A 21003-nucleotide genomic window follows, 5' to 3' on the forward strand; every position below is an offset into this window, starting at 1 on the left:
ACCTGGCAGGCATGCATATCGAATCTGGCCAGTAATTACCATACAGTATGATAGTGGAGGATTCCCTCCACCAAAGGGGAAAAGATTTGTTTGTTTTTAGCTAAAAGTGAAACCACAATGCAAATGAATTTAACATGTATGTAAATGAAATTCTAGTAAAAATACATTTTCAAAGCTTTCCTACATAAGATATACTTGTACCTCTGAGAATCAACTGCTTATCACAAAACAACTGTGAAAATACATATATCCCACACAATAGCACGCCTCACAGTAATGGAATCCAACAGGTTCCATCCTACTCTTAAATACACATAATAAATGGTAATCTTATATAAACCCAACCAAAAAAAAGAAAATTGCCTAGACAGTAAAAAAAAAAAAAAAAAGTGTTAAAATATGCAATCCTTGGACAAAAATAGGGTTAATTCTTTAAAAGAAAACCACGGGCTCATCTAGTGGCAATGTTACATACTGCCATGCAGAAGGATCCCCAGTTCCATTCTGGTAATATGCCTTCTGCACTCTTGGGGGCTGATGCTATAAAAAATGCGGAAAGCAGGCGCTAAAAAGTTAGTGCCCGCTTTCTTAATGCACGCATGGCGCCCACAAGGGGGCCGCCATGTTTTACGCAAATTAGGGAGTCTCGCTAGCAAGGAGGTGCTAGGGTCGCTTGCTAACGTGACTCCGTGGTTACTGGTGGTCTGCCGGTTATGATCACTGACGCCGATAAACTTGGCGTCGGTCTTCAATGCGGCGATTGAGGGTTTTTTTTTTTTTTAAACTTTTAAAGAAGTACAGACAAGCATTTTTTTCTGCTTTTCTGAACTTCTTTTCAATGCGCTAAGCTATTAATGCATGCTCCAGGCAGGCGTTAATATCTGAGTGATAAATGTGCATGTGATGGGCACTCTCTCATTTACTCCGTGTCGGACGCAAGTTAAATAGGCGCTAATCCCGCTATTGCAATAGGAGGTGGATTAGTGCCTATTTAACCTCGGCTGAGCACACTTGTATTGCATCGGCTCCTTGGTTGGCTGGGTCTGGAACGCTGCAGAGGAAGCATTTGCAGCCCATGGGAAAAGGAAGTCAGTCAGATGGCTGATTTAGAACCCATAATACAGAGATTCCAAAAGTAGCCCTGGTGCATGGCTCCCAAACCTCAGGATCGTTGCAGCAATGACCAGACTAAGAGAAATGTCAGTTAAAACAGTGGAAAAAGACAATATATAAAAGACAATATATAAAGACAAAACCCAGATTCCCTGTGCTACAGCTGGAATTGCCACCTCAGCAGATAGGTCAACCCAAACAGGCTGATCCAATCCTGGTTTTGCCTCATTTCATGAATGAAATGTAATCTTATATTTCTTAGAGAAATCAGATCTAATACCATATGCATGCAAACAGGCCAAAACCAGAACTGGATCAGCTTGTTTGGGCTGACTGGGAAAGCCATAGAGTTACTGCATGCACTACAAGTATGGCCCTTATGTGATTATTTTGATAATCTGTCTTGGTATTAAAGTAATGCAAGACATATCAATTGCTTTGATCAATGCATCAAGACTTCTTAAAAGAATGTTCCTCAAAGTAAATTAATTATCTTATATCTGTTTTATTTGCAGGTAGAATACACACTAGAAAATATGCACATATATGTGAAAATGTAATGTTTGTATATTCTAACTCCCCTCCCCCATATCACACCTCAAGAAACTGGGTGATTTAACTCTGGTTTATCCCACAATGGCGTTGCGCAAAAGGTTGATCGATTTGAAGCACTTCTCATTTGAATCTGGAGGCACAAAGAAACTGGCGAGCCAATTGAGTGAGATGGAAGGAGAAAATGGCGATGAGGAGGCAGGCCACGAAGACGACTCAGTCCCTGTAGCAATGCCAGAGAATCAGGTAACTGAGCCGCTCTCTTGAGCAGACTTCTCAAACTAGTTTAAGACACTCAGAGATATGCTGAGCACTTTGAAAAAATAAATTTGCTCAATAGGGGGTGACCTACAGAGGGAATGTGGGAGATTGGGTAGATGCTACAGAAACCCAATTAGATGAGTAGGAGGCTGTATGGGAGATTGCCCAGCAAGTGATGAAACTGTTGAAGGAAGATAATCTTCTTAAGGACTGAGTCGAAGATCTAGAAAATAGGGAACTTATACCGGAGGAAGCAGAGCACATGGACTGTGTGCAAGTGGGAACCAGCATTTATACATTGTTGCTGGGAAATGAAGCAGAAGGAATCATGATTAAAAGTGAACTGGACAGAGCTCATAGAATCCTAGCGAGACCTAGAGTAAATGTGCCCAGAGATATTGTGGTATGCTTTCATGAGTTTTCTATGAAAGAGAAAATTATGAGTATTGCAAAGAAATAAAAGACTTTCAATGGAAAGGCCACAAGTGGAAATTTTTCAAGATTTGTCACCAATGACTATTAGAAAAAGGAGGTCTTTTCAGAGAGGTGCTTCTAGTGCTCCAGAAAGAAAATCTACGCAGCAAATGGTTTCCCTTTGGCCTTCAAATTTACCATCCAGGGGTTAACCTCTTCAGATCTTACAGGCCGAGGCCTGTTACACAAAATGGCTAATGCGCTTGGTACCTCCTCTCCCCTACTACATAGGGGAGAGGAAGTACCCGCAATATGGAGTTCAATATGGAGGGGAAAAGCTGCTGAGGCATTCCAGGGGATCTTCACTTATGCAAGCAGAGGCCACTTGAAAGGCGCCTTCAAGGAAGAGGATTGTGACTGCTTGAAAGTGTTGAGAGACTTTTGTGGTTTTCTACTGATGGCTAGATTGTGCATTGGCTAAGGTTATTTCCAGGAAGTTGTTCTTTACTGTGGAGTGCTCTCGATTCAGGGAGGGTTGTTTCTATCAGGTGTCTTTTTCTATGGAGGGGTGGTAGAGTGGGCTTTATTCAACAGCTATGAGATCTGGTGATGCCATTCCTCAGGGCATTGGTTGGAGAGGTTTTTTTTTTGGGGGGGGGGGGGGGGGGGAGGAGAGTAGCAGGTAAAAGGGCTGGGTGGGTAATTATGGTGCCTATATTGGATGGGTAAGAAAGTAAGCTGGGTGACCTGTTTGGCAATTGGCTGACAGTGGGGAATTACAATATGGGTTGTTTTGCAGGGAGAGGGGGTGGATTTAGGACAGTTGCTTACCTGCAACAGGTGTTCTCCTAGGACAGCAGGATGTTAGTCCTCACTTATGGGTGACATCATCGGATGGAGCCCGGCACGGAAAAATTTTGTCAAAGTTTCTAGTAGCTTTGACTAGCACACTGAGCATGCCCAGCATGCCACTATCCACGTGTCCAGGCAAGATCCCCCTTCAGTCTCGTAACAGATAAAATATGAGCGAAAAAATAAAAACAGCAAACCGAAAGGACAACCCAACTCCACAGAGTGGCGGGTGGGAGTCCTGAGGACTAATATCCTGCTGTCCTAGGAGAACACCTGTTACAGGTAAGCAATTGCACTCTCTCTTAGACAAGCAGGATGGTAGTCTTCACATATGCGTGAATACCATGCTCCAGGCTGTCCCCAGCAGCAGGTGTGACCAACAGTCACCAAAGTGCCAACGGGAACATCAGCAGAGGACTGTCTTGTCCCAAACAGGGGGTACTATGCAGGAAGAGTTGGATTCAGGTCTGGAAGAGATTGCGTAGGACGGACTGACTGAAGGCACTGTCTTGTCGACCATCTTTGTCTAAGCAGTAGTGGGCTGTGAGCGTGAGAAGGGTATTCCACGTTGCTGCATGGCAAATTTCGACGACAGGGACTGCTCGCAGATCAGCCACCGACATCGCCTTGGCCCGCATTGAGTAAGCTTTGATGCGGCCTGTCAGCTGAAGGCCCAATTGTGCAAAGCAGAAGGCGATGCAATCCACTAGCCAGTTAGATAAACTCTGTTTAACCATCGCCACTCCCAGCCTACTGGTATCGAAGGACACAAATAAGAACATAAGAAAATGCCATACTGGGTCAGACCAAGGGTCCATCAAGCCCAGCATCCTGTTTCCAACAGTGGCAAATCCAGGCCAAAAGAACCTGGCAAGTACCCAAAAACTAAGTCTATTCCATGTTACCATTGCTAATGGCAGTGGCTATTCTCTAAGTGAACTTAATAGCAGGTAATGGACTTCTCCTCCAAGAACTTATCCAATCCTTTTTTAAACACAGCTATACTAACTGCACTAACCACATCCTCTGGTAACAAATTCCAGAGTTTAATTGTGCGTTGAGTAAAAAAGAACTTTCTCCGATTAGTTTTAAATGTGCCCCATGCTAACTTCATGGAGTGCCCCCTAGTCTTTCTACTATCCGAAAGAGTAAATAACCGATTCACATCTACCTGTTCTAGACCTCTCATGATTTTAAACACCTCTATCATATCCCCCCTCAGTCGTCTCTTCTCCAAGCTGAAAAGTCCTAACCTCTTTAGTCTTTCCTAATAGGGGAGTTGTTCCATTCCCCTTATTTTGGTAGCCCTTCTCTGTACCTTCTCCATCTCTGTACCTTCTCCATCGGCAAAGAGCTGAGTGGACTGCCTGTAACCGGCTGTGAATTCTAAATAGAAAGCCAAGGCTCTCTTGCAGTCTAAAGTATGAACAGCTCATTCCCCTAGGTGGGAATGAGGCCTGGGAAAGAAGGTGGATAAAACAATGGACTGATTGATGTAGAAATTAGTCACTTTAGGCAGGAGCTTAGGGTGCGTACACAAGACCACATGATCATGAAAGAATCTTGTGTATGGCGGGTACATAACTAAGGCCTGAAGCTCAATGACTCTACGAGCCGAGGTACTCGCCACTAGGAATACAACTTTCCAGGTAAGGAACTTCGGGTCGCAGGAACACAACGGTTTGAAGAGAGGACACATGAGCTGCGCCAGGACAATGTTGAGGTCCCAGGTCACACAGGAGACCGAAGAGGGGGTTTCAACTGAAGCAGGTCTCTCATAAAATGACCCACTAAAGGCTGCTCTGATATAGGTGTGCCAGTGACACCTCGATGGTATGCATTAACAGCGCTAAGATGGACCCTGACTGAGCTAGTTTGAAGCCCAGACTCGGAAAGGTGCCACAAGTAGTCTAACAGCTTGGGAAGGGGGCTTGTGAATGGATCCAAGCCATGCCCCATGCACCAGGTGGAGAATCTCCTCCATTTCAAACTATAAGACTTCCTGGTGGAAAGCTTTCTTGAAGCCACCAGCACCTGGGAAACAGGGGCTGAAGAACTAGGTGCTCAACATCCATGCCATTAGGGCTAAGGCCTGGAGGTTTGGATAAGCAGGGCACCCTGGTTCTGAGTTATCAGATCGGGTGCAGTTCCCAGCCGAATGGGGTCCCTCATCGACAGATCCTGAAGAAGAGGGAACCAGATCTGCTGGGGCTAATAAGGCACCATGAGGATCATGGTCCCTCTCTCTCCTGCTGAAGCTTCAGCAGGGTCTTCAAGAGGAGTGGGAGAGGAGGGTATGCGTACAGCAGACTCCTTCCCCAATGAAGAGAGAAGGCGTCGCAGGCCAGATGTCCACCACCCAGCGACAGGGAGTAGAAACTGCTCACCTTGTAACTGCACGGGGAGGTGAAGTAGTCCACATCCAGGGTTCCCCACTGATGAAAGATTCTGGCCCCCGCCTCTGGATTTAGGGACCACTCTCGTGTGGCTGAAAGGAGTGGGTCAGCCAGTCCGTTCAGAATCCCAGGCAGGTACGTCACTCGTAGCAATATCCCGTGTGACAGGGCCCAGGACCACACCTGCAATGCCTCGTGACAGAGGAAGAATGATCCCGTGCCTCCCTGTTTTTTTGACATACCACATTGCAACTTGGTTGTCCATCAGGATCAGGACTTACTTGCGTGACAACCGGTCCCTGAACGCCCAGAGGATATAATGGATTGCCCGAAACTCCAAAATGTTTATTTGTCAGCAGGCTTTGTGAGCGGTCCATAGACCCTGCCTGTAGAGGCCATCCACATGGGCTCCCCAGTCCTGATGGAAGGCATCGTTGGTGAGGACCACCTAGGGCAGGGCAGCCTGGAAGGGAATTCCCCAAATTGGAGAGGTTTTCCCACCAGGACAGAAATGTCCTCAGAGGTTCTGTGACTGAGAGACAGTTCTCGAGGTCCTGGAAGGCCTGTTGCCACTGCAACCGCAAGGTCCATTGTGCCCTTTGCATGCACAAGCAAGAGAGAAAGGTAACCTGGACAGAAGCTGCCATGTGGACCAACAAATGGCGCAACAAGGCGGGCACTCACCTGCTGGCTTCTGCGTATGAAAGGTGCCAACAAGGCGAGGGAAAGAACCAGATTGCAGGGCAGAAATGCTTTCACTTTCACTGTGTCCAGCCTGGTTCCTTTTAAATCCAGCTGGGGAGACGGGAAGAGGTGAGACTTTGGGTAGTTGATTACAAATCCCAAGGATTACAGAGTCTGCAGTATCAGGGCTAAAGTGCTGGAAGAGCGACTCCCGCCCCTGTGTGGGAGTCGCTCTTTATCAATCAGTCATCAAGGTATGGGAAGACGTGCATTGCACGACGTCTGAGGTATGCAATCACCACCGCTAAGCATTTGGTGAAGACGCGAGAGGCTGAGGCGAAACCAAAAGGCAGCACCTTGTACTGGTAGTGAGCTTTCCCCACCACAAAGCAGAGGTATTTTCTGTGGCCAGAGAAGATAGTAATGTGAGCGTAAGCCTCCTTGATATTAAGGGAGCAGAGCCAGTCTCCTCGTTTGAGGAGAGGTATCAGAGTGCCCAGAGGAACCATCTTGAACTTTTCTTTTAAAAGACATTTTTTCAACGCCCTGAGGTCGAGAATGAGGCGCACACCTCCGTTTCTCTTCGGAATTAGGAAATACCTTGAGACCCCTTGGCCCTGCTGAGGGCGAGGAATGGGATCTACAGCTCCTGCTGAGAGAAGGGCAGAGAGTTCTGTCCGAAGTATGACCTGCTGGGCGGACGAACCCCACGACGGTCATGGGGGAGATTTCTCTGGAAGCTGTCTGAAATTGAGTCGGTATCCCTGATGGACTATGGTAAGGACCCACTGGTCCGAAGTGATAGCCCTCCAGTGCTGGGTGAAACCAATCAGCCTGCCTCCTTTTGAGGTATCTGGAGCCGGGGGTACGTTTGGCTGACTCGTGCTCCCTCACCACCAGTAAAAAGCCCATAGCTGGGGCTTGCTGGGGTGCTGGTTGAGGTCTGGGTGCTCACTGTTGACGGGAGCGGCCCCTGGAGCTAGTGCGTGGTGTGAGAGCTCGAGAGATGGGGGGGGATAATATTTCCTCTGCCTTTAAAAGGACTTCCTGGAACTTGGCCTGGAAGATTTCCTGACAGAGGAAGGGGCATCCAAAGTCCTAGCTGGGAGCTGTTGGAGGGGTTCGTGGTGGTCCTTCAACTAAGCCACCACATCCCAGACCTTACCCCCAAAGAGATTGTCACCTGTGCATGGGAGGTCAGCCACTTCTCCTGCACCTCCGGACAGAGGTCAGAAGCCCGGGGCCAGGCCATTCTACAATGCCCACGACGGCTACTCGGGCCGCAGTCTTAAAGACATAGTAGTGGACCTCACCTCATGTTTGCCAGCTTCTAGAACTGCAGGACGATGGTAGAGAGAGACTCCTGGTTGCTGCTGTGGGAAGCTCTCTATGAAGTCCTGGCCTTGTTTCCTCAGGTTCCAGTTGTATTGGGTCATATACAACTGGTAGGTGGCAATACAGGCGATGAGCATAGTGCCCTGAAAGACCTTTCTGCCCAAAGCATCTATCTCCCTATGTTCTCGCCCCAGAGGGGAGAGGCATGGGTGCGGGAGCATTTGGCCTTCATAAGGGTGGACTCCACGACCACCAACTTGTGAGGAAAGTGACGCCTCTCGAATCCCAAGACTTGCTGTACCAAATAGGTGGCATCTGCCTTCCTACTGACTGGAGATATGGATATCATGTGTTCCCACATCCGAAGGAGAAGATCCTTAAAGATGTCATGGATGGGAACCGCCACAATTTCCTTAGGAGCGTCGACAAACTGGAGTACTTCCAGCATCTTATGCCATGCATCATCCTCCGTAAGAAGTTGGAAGGGAATAAGCTCGGCTATGGCCTTGACAAACCCCACAAAGGAAAGATCCTCTGGGGGAACCGACGCTTTTCCTCCAGCGGGCAAGGCTCGGAGAGGGGGTCATCCGAGAATTCGGATGAAGACTCAGAGGAATCCTTCCCCCACAGGTCATAAGAGCCTTCCTCCTCACTATGGCCATAGCGGGTCTGGCGTGGGCGAGACCTGTGGAGGATCTTAACCCTGGGCTCCGAAGGCACAGAGGGCCCCATGGGAATCGATGGTTCCCCCAGCAACAAGAGGACCAAAGGCCATGGGAGGCCAAAGGGCCCAGGCAAAGGCTTGGGGAACCGAGGCCTCGGGAACATGGCACTGGCCATGTCTTCCTCCTCCTTGGAACCAATGATACAGATCACTCCCGAGGGGGGCACTGGTGGCCGCTGGGGAACTGAAGGTCCCTTGGGCATCGGCTGTGTCAGGAGGGCGCTGAGAAGGACGTCCAGACACTCAAGAGGGGAACTAAAACAGATGGCGCAGGCTCAGGCACTGGTATGGGGGCCGGTGGCGGGTGCGGCTCAACGCTCTGCAGAGCTCGGAGCACCGCACTCAGCACCCTGCAGTCCATCTCCTCCTGAAGGTCCGGAGAAGCCAGGACTGAGGGAGGGGGATGAGGCATCACTGGTGCCCAGCACTGATGTCGGTGGGGAACACCTGGGACTCCCAAGAATATCAGAGGATGGGGCCTCCGGGCTACGGAGTTGCTTCGGTGGTGTTATGGCAACTGCCGGTACTGCACCGGAAACTGGAGCCACGTGCCGATGGCGACCGGTGTCGATGCTTGCAGGATCTCCCATAGTGCTCAGCTCGGTCTTTTCCAAGCACCAAGAAAGTGGCTGCGTCAGGAGGGCACCGAGAAGGACATCCAGACGCTCAAGCAGAGGCACCTAAATAGAAGGCATGGTCTTTCCCTGTTGCTGAGGAAGTGGAGAATCCTGATGTCCTGGAAACTGGCAAGGTCATAGAAGACCACTCACTGTTCCCTCGGTCCTTGGAAGACACAGTTGGAGCAGCAGCAGCAAGGGGAAGCGTGTCAAAAGGCTCCCTCCCCGGGTGTCAAGGACTTCGAAGCGGGTGTGGATTGAGAAGAGTTTTTGGCACCGAAAAGTTTCTCCATTTTATCCAGGCGTGTAGGACACCCTCTGACATCGTGCAAGGCCCCCAAGGCAGAGGATGCAAACTTGCCCAGAGCATCTAAGCTCCCTATGTTCTTCCCTTGGAGGGGCAGAGGCATGGGTGCGGGAATGGTCCGTGGGCACTGACGGCACCGGCGAAAACAAGACAACACCATGAAAAAAATAACCTGCACGTGGTCAATGACTGGGGGCCACAGAGACTGGGGTACTGGGAATAGACCACAAAAGGGACAAAACATTTTTTCTACCTACCATGTTGAGGAGAGGAACCAACTGCGAATGGGGACCCAGTGATGGGACTGAGCAAAAACCCGATTTTAAAAGAAAAAAAACCCAAAGTAGAAGCAGAGCTCCAGAACCGCAAGGCAACTGCACTGCGGAAAAAGAGAGACTGAAGGGGGACCTCGTGTGGACGCGCGGATAGTGGCATGCTGGGCATGCTCAGTGTGCTAATCAAAGCTTCTAGAAACTTTGACAAAAGTTTTCTGTGCCAGGCTCCATCGGATGATGTCACCCACATGCGAGGACTACCATCCTGCTTGTCCTATGAGAACCAATGTGTTCTTTTCAGCCAGGGAATTTGGAGGATTTCCAACTGTTTTGTATGATAGAAACATAGAAAGGACGGCAGAAGAAGACCAAAGGGCCCATCCAGTCTGCCCAGCAAGCTTTCACACTTTTTTTTCCCTCATACTTATCTGTTATTCTTGGCCCCCATCAGCAACCCCATGGTTCCAGTTTCCCTACACCCCCGCCATCGATGTAGAGAGCAGCGCTGGAGCTGCATCCAAGCGAAGCATCCAGCTCAATTGGTCAGGGGTAGCAACTGCTGCAATAAGCAAGTTACTCCCACGCTTATTTGTTTACCCAGCCTGTGCCATTCAGTCCTTGTTGTTTGAATATAATTCCTCTTGTCTTTATTTCCCCTGCCGTTGAAGCAGTGCGTTGCGCTGGATATGTATTCCCAGTGAAGTATCAAGCTTAATTGATTCAGGATAGTAACCGCCATAACAAGCAAGCTACTCGCATAATTATTTGTTTGCTCAGACTATGTAATTCATTCCTGATTATAAATCCTCTTTCCCCCCTGCTGTTGAAGCGGAGAGCTATGCTGGATATGCACTGAAAGTGAAGTATCAGTCTTTCTTCCCTGCCGATGAAGTAGAGAGCTATGCTGGATATGCACTGAAGTGAAGTATCAGACTTATTTGGTTTGGGGTAGTAACTGCCGCAACAAGCAAGCTACTCCCTGGTTTTTTTTGTGAATGCAAATCCTTTTTTTCCACATTTCCTCTTGCCGTTGAAGCATAGAGCAATGCTGGAGTTGCATTGACAGTGAGTATGTTTATTGAATAAGGATATTAATCTCCAGGTAGTAGCCGTAATTCCCGCAAACTACTCCCATGCCTCTTCTCTTCATTCACATCCTTTAGACTTTATGGATCCACAGTATTTATCCCACGCCCCTTTGCAGTCCTTCACAGTTTTGGTCTTCACCATTTCCTCCGGAAGGGCGTTCCAGGCATCCACCACACTCTCCGTGAAGAAATACTTCCTGACATTGGTTCTGAGTCTTCCTCCCTGGAGTTTCAAATTGTGACCCCTGGTTCTGCTATTTTTTTCCAATGGAAGAGGTTTGTCATTGTCTTTAGATCATTAAAACCTTTCAAGTATCTGAAAGTCTGTATCATATCACCTCTGCTCCTCCTTTCCTCCAGGGTGTACATATTTAGATTCTTCAATCTCTCCTCGTAAGTCATTCGATGAAGACCCTCCACCTTTTTGGTCGCACTTCTCTGGACCGGTTCCATCCTGTCTCTGTCCCTTCGGAGACACAGTCTCCAGAACTGAGCACAGTACTCTAGGTGAGGCCTCACCAAGGACCTGTACAAGGGGATAATCACGTCCCTTTTCTTGCTCGATATTTCTCTCTCTATGCAGCCCAGCATCCTTCTGGCTTTAGCTATCGCCTTGTCACATTGTTTTGCCGACTTCAGATCTTTAGACACTATCACCCCAAGGTCTCTCTTCTGCTCCGTGCACACCAGCCCTTCCCCCCCATCGAATACTGTTCTTTCGGATTTCCACACCCCATATGCATGACTCTGCACTTCTTGGCATTGAATCTCAGCTGCCATATCTTCAACCACTCTTCCAGCTTCCCTCCAGCGTGTCTACTCTGTTGCAGATCTTAGTGTCATCCGCAAAAAGACAAATCTTACCTTCTATCCCGTTCGCAATGTCGCTCACAAAGATATTGAACAGGACTGGTCCCAACACCGATCCTTGCAGCACTCCATTTAACACCGCTCTCTCTTCAGAGTACGTTCCATTTACTGTCACACATTGTCTTCTGTCTGTCAACCAGTTTGCAATCCAGGCCACCCACCTTGGCACTCACTCCTAAGCTTCTCATTTTATTCACCAGCCTCCTGTACGGGACCTTATCAAAAGCTTTGCTAAAATCCAAGTAGATGACACCCATCTGGACAAAATGGTCAGACAGATGATGAAATGCTAAGATGGGTGAATTAACAATTTTATCCTGGAATGTAAAGGGCCTCAGTATTGAAGCCAAGCAGAAACTACTGTTAAAAGATGTCTGGGAGGGTACAGAGTCCAACAGGAGAAAGATCATACAAGAGACTAAATACCCAGTAGAATCTATATGGGTAGAAATCCCATGTGCCTTGGGTAAGAATATAGTGATAGGAGTATATTACCATTCACCTGGAAAAAATGGTCAGACAGATGATGAAATGCTAAGAGAAATCAGGGAAGCTAACCAATTTGGCAGGCAATAATAATGGGAGATTTCAATTACTCCAGTATTGACTGGGTAAATGTAACATCAGGACATGCTAGAGACAAAGTTCCTGGATGTAATAAATGACTGCTTCATGAGCAATTGGTTCAGGAACCAATGACCAAGGGAGCTATTTTAGATTTAATTCTTAGCGGAGTGCAGGATTTGGTGAGAGAGGTAACGGTGGTGGGGCCACTTGGAATAGTGATCATAACATGATCAAATTTAAACTAATAACTGGAAGGGGGACAATAAGTAAATCTACAGCTCTAACACTAAATTTTCAAAAGGGAAACTGATAAAATGAGGAAAATAGAAAAAAATGAAAGGTGCAGCTGCAAAGGTTAAATGTGTTCAACAGGCATGGACAGTGTTTAAAAATACAAACCTAGACGCACAGTCCAGATGTATTCCATGCATTAAGAAAGGTAGAAGGAAGGCAAAATGATTACCGGCATGGTTAAAAGGTGAGGTAAAAGTGGCTATTTTAGCCAAAAAAATCCTTCAAAAATTGGAAGAAGGATCCATCTGAAGAAAATAGGAAAAATCATAAGCATAGTCAAGTTAAGGGTAAAACATTGATACGACAGGCGAAGAGAGAATTTGAAATGAAGCTGGCCATAGAGGCAAAAACTCATAATAAAAACTTTTAAAAATATATCCAAAGCAAGAAACCTGAGAGGAAGTCGGTTGGACCATTAGATTTCCAAGGGGTTAAAGGGGCTCTTAGGGAAGATAAGGCCACTGCAGAAAGATTAAATGAATTCTTTGCTTCCGTGTTTACTAATGAGGATGTAGGTGAGATACCAGTTCCAGAGATGGTTTTCAAGGGTGATGAGTCAGATGAACCGAACCAAATCACTGTGAACCTGGAAGATGTAGTAGGCCAGAAAACAAACTAAAGAGTAGCAATCACCTGGACCAGTTGATATGTATCCTAGGATTCTGAAGGAACAAAAAAAATGAAATTTCAGATCTATTAGTTAAAATTTGTAACCTATCATTAAAATCATCCATTGTACCTGAAGACTGGAGGGTGGCCAATGTAACCCTAATATTTAGAAAGGGCTCCAGGGGTGATCTGGGAAGCTATAGACCAACCAGTGAGCCTGACTTCAGTGCCAAGAAAAATGGTGGAAACTATTCTAAAGATCAAAATCACAGAGCATATAGAAAGACATGGTTTAATGGAACATGTTAAACATGAATTTACCCAAGGGAAGTCTTGCCTCTCAAATCTGCTTCATTTTTTTGAAGGGTTAATAAACATGTGGATAAAGGTGAACCAGTAGATGTAGTGTATTTGGATTTTCAGAAGGTGTTTAACAGTCCCTTATGAGAGGCTTCTAAGAAAACTAAAAAGTCATGGGATAGGATGCAATGTCCTTCCGTGGATTACAAACTGGTTAAAAGATAGGAAACAGAGTAGGATTAAATGGTCAATTTTCTCAGTGGAAAAGAGTAAACAGTGGAGTGCTTCAGGGATCTGTACTTGGACTGATGCTTTTCAATATATTTATAAATCATCTGGAAAGGAATACGAGTGAGGTTATCAAATTTGCAGATGATACAAAATTATTCAGAGTAGTTAAAACACAAGTGGATTGTGATACATTGCAGGAGGACCTTGCGAGACTGGAAGATTGGTTATCCAGATGGCAGAGGAAATTTAATGTGAACAAGTGCAAGGTGTTGGATATAGGGAAAAATAAACCTTGCTGTAGTTACATGATGTTAGGTTCCATATTAGGAGCTACCACCCAGGAAAAAGATCTAGGCATCATAGTGGATAATACTTTGAAATCGTTGGCGCAGTGTGCTGCAGCAGTCAAAAAAGAAAATAGAATGTTAGGAATTATTAAGAAGGGAATGGTTAACAAAACGGAAAATGTCACATTGCTTCTGTATGCTCCATGGTGAGACCGTACCTTGAAAACTGTGTACAATTCTAGTCGCCACATCTCAAAAAAAGATACAGTTGCACTGGAAAAGGTACAGAGAAGGGCGACCAAAATGATAAAGGGGATGGAACAGCTCCCCTATGAGGAAAGGCTGAAGAGGTTAGGGCTGTTCAGCTTGGAGAAGAGACGGCTGAGGGGGATATGATAGAGGTCTTTAAAATAATGAGAGATTGGGGGGGCGCTGTTCGCCACGACACAGGATGGCTGCATGTGTCTGAGATTCCTGCATGGCCTTCTCCCGGACCAACGTTTTCGCCACCCTAAAATCTCAATAACACGACTCCTGCCACAGCATCAGAGGGCAGGAGTTGTTGCCTCCAGAAATCAGCTACACCACCGAAGGAGCTGTTCGCAGAGAGGCAGGAGAGCTGAGGGGGGGTGCGTAGCTCGGGCTCTGCTTTTCCCCAGCCGCCATTTTGCCGCGCAAACAACAGCAGGGAAACAGTTAACGAGCACAGCAGTCAGAATCTCTCTCAGCCCCAAATTGGGTGAGAGCTGCCAGTTAAAGGGAACAATCAACAATAAAATATAAACAAGATATTAAAAAAATAGCAAGTATTTAATAGGTGGGTTGTTATTCGTGAACCGGGAGGGCTGCTAGCCGTTTGGGATTCTCTCTCTCTGCAGTCCCCCCTCCCGATCTTCCCTTTCTGCGTGCGGCACGATCTTAACGGGGAAAATTGCAAAATAAACTCACCTTAATTAAAAATAGCCAAAGGCAGAATTTCTGAGGAGGAGTGATGTCACCATCCAAGATGGGCGCTTAAGCCTGCCTCTCCTCCCTCCCCGCGATTAAACAGCACAACTTACATCCATCGTTCTGTGTGACAGCATTTCAGTTACAGAGCCGGGCGAAGCTCAGATTCCTGATGACCAGCAAAAAAAAAAAAATGCCGTTGATCTGGCGAAATTCTCGTTTGATGCAGGAGGATCCAGATTTGCGGCCTTATCCGAGGATCCCGATACTGCGGGTCCTGTGCCGCCGCCAGAGGTAAGCGCTCAGGGAAATCAGCCCCCTGCATCGCCAACCGAGATACTGACAAAAAAGGATTTCCAGGTATGGTCTGAAAGGCTGAGGACTGAGATTAGATCCTTGAAAGATAACATGCAGGCTAACATTGAAACCTTGCGATTGGATCTGAGAGAGCTCAGCCACCGGGTGGAAGAGACAGAGGGAGTAATAGAAACCCACAGAACACAATTAACTGAGCTCACGAATGAAATTGCTGAGTTAAAATCACGCCAGGAAGAAACTGTCCTAAAATTGGAAGATTGGAAAATTGTTTCCGGAGGGCGAACATCAGGATTCGGGGTCTCCCGGAGATCCCGGAATATGCGGACGCCATGATGGTGGTGTGCAAAATTTGCCATGCATTTTTGGCAGCGACCCCGGGGAAAAGTACAGAGGAGGCAGCGCCTGTGGATGTTGTAACAGAGAAGGCACATTGTGCACCACTCCCCGCAATACTCCAAAAGACATCATAGTCTGTATGCACAGCTTTCTATGTTAAAACTGTTTTTATTATTTAGAAGACAAAACAAAGGGAGAGTGGCGTGGTTCTGAACCACTCCCCTACAGCAGTGAACACAAGTAATTTAACTATTTATTTTCTCCCCTAACCCCACCAACCCCCACCCCATAACCCCAATCCACTTGTAAAAGCCAGTGTCCACTGATAAACGCAGTCATCCAACAAATTGGACTAGTATATAGCCCCAGTCAAAGGTTGTCCACACGAGATCACTCATTCAGAATAAAGCTACGAATACGTTGAGAAAGAGACTGTAAGTAGACGTCCCATACATCCAGGAAACGCTTCTTGTGACGTGGAGACAGCCGCATTACTGCCACATCCAGGAGCATCATAAGATGAAAGCAATTGCGCCAAGTCCAGTAGGAGGGAGGTGACGAGTCTCTCCAGTGCAGCAGGATGACCTTCTTTCCCACCAAACAAGCTTTACGAACAAGCGAGGTCCCAAGCCACGGATTCGTAATGGAGAAATGCAACCAAAAAGTAACCACAGGTGTGACAGAGGGATGTGGACCCCTAATAATGTTTCCATATACCGAACCATCTTAGTCCAAAGACTATGTATAGGAGGGCACTCCTAAAAAGCATTGGACAAAGTGCCAAGCGTGTTTCCACAACATATGCACGCAGGGGAAGGAGAAATTTTTAGATGGAAGGCCCCCTGTGGCGAAACGTAACTCCTGCATAAGAATTTGTATTGCATTTCTCTAAAATAAGAATTCACCGAGATTTGGGAAACTTGCTTAAAAGAAGCTTTAAGTATATATGCAGTGACTGTAAAAACCCCATCTCCATTCCATCTATCCACCAAAACGGAACACGTGTCCACTACCGTCAACTGTTTAAGAAGCCTATAATATTGCGATAGCGAAGGCACCTTCTCTTTTTCAAAGGAAAAAATGGCATCAAGCGATTGAAAATGAGAGGCTTGTCTAACAGAGGAGGGGAGGGAGCCCACATAATGTTGCAACTATAAATAAGAGAAGACCTCCGCAACAGAAAGAGCATATACCTCCCTAAGTTCAGCAAACGGCAGAATCGTACCCCCAGGGGTCAAGACATGTCCCAGCAAGTGAATACCCTGGACACACCATCTTTTATAAACCGCTGTTTGGGAGCCCGGGGTAAAGTCAGGGTTCCCCTGGATGGGGAGAAAATAAGCGCATATACGCGGGATCTGCAACAGGCGCGTGAGCTTGAACCAGGAGGACCGAATGGGTCTGGTGAGAGCATTCTACATCAGAAACATGGGCAAAGTGGTGGCCGGGGGCTTGCAATACAAATTTAAGAGAAAAGGAGGTGGTCAGTTCCCTCTCCACAGAACAGTGGAGATATCCAACAGCCAATCTCTCATCACCCGGAGATTACTAGCCAAATTATATAAGGCAAAATCAGGGACTCCCAGTCCCCCCCTACCCCAGCGCTCCCGCATCCAGACCAAGGGAATTTGAGATTCCCCACCCCTACCCCCCCCCCGCCAATAGAATTTACACTGAGCTTTGTCTGTCTGAGCTCCGCTGTACGCAACTGTAAGGGTAAATTCTGAAATAAATATAGCCATTTTGGCAAGATAGTCATTTTGAAAAGATGAACTCGGCCTCCTAGAGAGAGAGGTAACCGAGCCCAAGTGAGCAGTTTATCCTGCGTATGCTGTAACAAGGGAAGTACATTTAATTTATATAAATGCGTAAGCACTCGGGGTATAATGATTCCAAGGTACTTAAAAGAAGGCCCCGCCCATTGGAGGGGAAAGTCCTCCCCCAAGTGGTTTGCAAAGAATCCGGGAATGCCAAGGCCATAGACTTATCCAGATTTAAGCGAAGGCCTGACAAAATTCCGAAGGCCCAGAATACTGGAGTAGGGGTTGAAGAGAATTCCGGGGATCTGTGAGGAATACTAAAATATCGTCCGCAAACGCAGCATATTTAAAAGTGGAGGATTGGAAACGCATACCCTTAACCATTTTTGCCATCTGTATTCTTTGCAATAAGGGCTCGAGCTGAAGAATAAACAAAAGAGGAGAAAGGGGGCAACCTTGTCTCATGCCCAGAGTGATGGAAAAGGCCTCAGAGTTAGAGCCATTCACTATGACAATAGCTTCAGGAGCTTCATAGAGAAGCCGGACCACATTTAAAAACAAGCCTTCGAATCCCATCTGCTGTAATACCCAAAAGAGATAACCCCATTCCACCCTATCAAACGCTTTTTCAGCGTCAAAACTCACAACGAGGAAGGGGGCGCTCCTCTGTTGACACATTGACATAGCTGCCAGCACCTTCCGTATGTTAGTCAAGGCATATCTCTTTCGGACAAAGCCCACCTGATCCTTGCCCACAAGGGACGGAAGTATTTCAGATAAACGATCTGCCATAATTTTGGCCAACAATTTTTGATCAAAATTTAGTAATGAAATAGGACGGTAGGATTCAGGTGCCAATGGATCCTTCCCCTGTTTAGGAATGAGAGTAATATTGGCTATATTAATGTGGTCCGGAAAGGCGCCTGTGGTGGACAAAGCGGTGATAACATTCACTAACGGGGGCCCCACGAGGTCCAAGATACACTTGTAAAACCCTGCACCATATCCATCTGGCCCAGGCGCCTTAAAAGCTTTAGCCTTCTGAATCACCAAAGTTACTTCCGGTAACGTAACTGGCATATTAAGGAATGCTTGTTGATCCTGGGCCAGGCGAAGGAGAGAACTGCTCACAAAAATGGGTACATGCTGCAGAGTTCCAGCCCTCAGAAGCATACAGATGACTGTAAAAATCTCGAAAGCGACGCAAAATGTCAGCTGTATCGGTCAAAATCCGACCAGACGCAGAGCGCAAAGCTGGGATATATCGGGATCCGCGGGCTGCGTGAACTAGGTTTGCAAGCATCTTACCCGCTTTATTACTATGCTGATAAAGCTTGTACTGGTAGTACAAGAAACTCTTCCGGGCTCTCTGATGTAGTAAAGTATTGAGCTCTCCCTGGATCGTGAAATACCGTACCCTGGCACTGTGGGAATTGGTACTATTCAACAAGGTCTTGGCCCGATTCAGTTGAGCAGTTAACGCTAAAATTCTATGGTTAATAGCCCGCTTCCAATGGGCCATATAGGAAATATCTCCCCTTAAAACAGCTTTGGCGGTGTACCAAAACAAAGCCGGTGATTCTACATGCTGAGCATTTAAAGTGGTAAAAATCCAACCAGCAGGCCCGTAAGTACTCCTGGAACTTAACGTCAGTAGCTAAATAGAAGGGAAATCTCCAATGAAAAGAGGCAGGGCGACAGCCCCCAAGTTGCAACTCCAAACATACCGGAGCATGGTCAGAAATTATAACTTCCTCAATAGTCACAGCCTCCACCTGAGCAAGACAACGTGCACTTATGAGAAAGTAATCAAGGCGGGATAAGGTGCCATGGGCTCGAGAGATATTACATAAAATCACCTTAGTTTGTTGTAATTCAGCCACCAAGATAATGTAGCGCCCTAAGGGGTCTTTTATCGTAGTATGAACCCGGAGGAGAACATGTTTGCTAATCCAAATAACTACTCCGGCAGATTTAGAGGTACCAGAGGCATAATAAGCCTCCCCATCCCAACATCTATTTAATTTATCATGCTCAATGTCAGTAAGATGAGTCTCTTGTAAAAATGCAATATTCGCTTGCTTGCGCTTAAGAAGAGAGTGTATCTTGGACCGCTTAATAGGTGAGTTAATCCCACAGACATTCCAAGTAACTGGACTAGTAATATTACTAGAGAGAAATCCAATAAAAGTATCCCAGGAAAGAACCAAGCAAATTCAACGGCAGCAGAGGCCCTCCCAGCTGGGAACTCCAGCTACCCAACATTGGATGACTGAATAGCATATACTTAGGAAGTGGACATAGCTAATGAAAATTCACAAAGTGGACCCAGAACATATCCCCCCCAACATCCCAACTCCCCAATCAAACCCCCCATTTGCGAAAGCATACTCCCCATACATCCTTGAGATCACTGCCATGCTGGCACCCCCCCACCCCCACCCCATTTGCATCTTAGGTAAACAGGTAATATCCATGAGATTATTATAAAAACATGTCAACAAGTTAACAGCTTCTCTGTAAAATAACCCAGAATAACACATGAAGGCATGTGAAGATATCAGAAAAAAAACAACCATTGCCCACCGGAGGAATATGAACAATCATAACCTCGCAAACTATGAGGAATATAAACCATTATAAACCTACATATCCTCTTCAGTGGGTACTCGTGTAACAAACTCCACAAAGCAGGCCAGAAAGAAGAAAAGAAAAAAAAAATTTAGATGCATAATGATGCAAGTCCAATTATAAACTAATGATGAAGGTGCATGAAGCCTAAGGATGACCGTCACGATACATAATAAATACATTGACAGAAGAATCATGGGAGACATACAGGAGAGCAAAACAAAACCTCTGGCCAATGTTATTACTGAATCGTTAGCAGCCTCAGCAGAAAAAAAAAACTGAGCACCACCAATCTGCTATTAGCAGGGCCAAAAAAAATAAAATGTTTGTTTTATGCAGGACATACAAAAATAACAAAAGGAAAAGGCTACTGGCCTCCTGAATTGTGGAAAAAACAGTCTCCGGATGAGAAAGAGAGACATCCAAGTCCTGGGTCCATGTGAGCCCAGGGACCCACACCACTGAGACCAGCTTCCAGTCTGGAAAATTAAGCCAGCTTGGAACCCACAGCAGCTGACCCAGTCTCTCTCAATAATGATTTGGCTTCTTGGGGTGAAGAATACCATGTCACCCTGGCTTCAGTCACCACCCGCAAACGTGCTGGATAAAGCAAGGATGCCCTGCGCCAGCAGTTGAGAACAGATCGGAGCCATGGCCTTCCTTTGAGCTGCAACAGCCATTGAGAAATCCTGAAAAATAAGAACTCTGTGATTCTCATAGTGCAGGGTATGTCCCTTCTGCATGGCTATCAGGATTTCCTGCTTGTGTGCAAAGTTAAAGATTTTGGCTACCACTACTCGCGGCTTAGGCGCATCCGGCCTCTGGGCTCCCAGCCGGTGTGCCCGCTCAATGCGCAGGCGGCCATGTGCTGAAGAGAGGGAAAGCTCCTTTATCAGCCAAGATTCAAGCAGCGCCGGGAGGGAGCGATCATCTAAGGACTCCGGCAGACCCACAAAGTGCAAATTGGACCTCCTGGATCTGTTTTCCAGGTCCTCGAGTTTGGCGGTATGTTTTTCCACTTCTGCCTTCAAGGCAGCGATGTCTAGCTGCGCCGTATGGAGGCCATCTTGTGTCTCTGACACGCGGATCTCCAGTTCAGCGAAATGGCCCTCAAATCTATTTAGGTTTGCTGATATTTCAGTTACCCGCCGTGGAAATTGTCTTTAATTCGGGTCCCAGTGCCTCCAACACCGTGGTTTTAATTTCGGCGAGCGCCAGGGCAGAGTTCGAGTTG

General features: G+C 46.8%; 1 protein-coding gene across 2 annotated transcripts in view; it reads right to left on the reverse strand.

Annotated features, from left to right (window-relative positions):
• Nucleotides 1-21003, reverse strand: part of BAZ1A (bromodomain adjacent to zinc finger domain 1A) — a 514327-nt gene that overhangs the window by 136418 nt on the left and 356906 nt on the right. The gene's annotated exons all lie outside the window — the stretch shown is intronic.

The sequence above is a fragment of the Rhinatrema bivittatum genome, chromosome 4 (assembly GCF_901001135.1).
Source record: "Rhinatrema bivittatum chromosome 4, aRhiBiv1.1, whole genome shotgun sequence".
NCBI lineage: Eukaryota > Metazoa > Chordata > Amphibia > Gymnophiona > Rhinatrematidae > Rhinatrema > Rhinatrema bivittatum.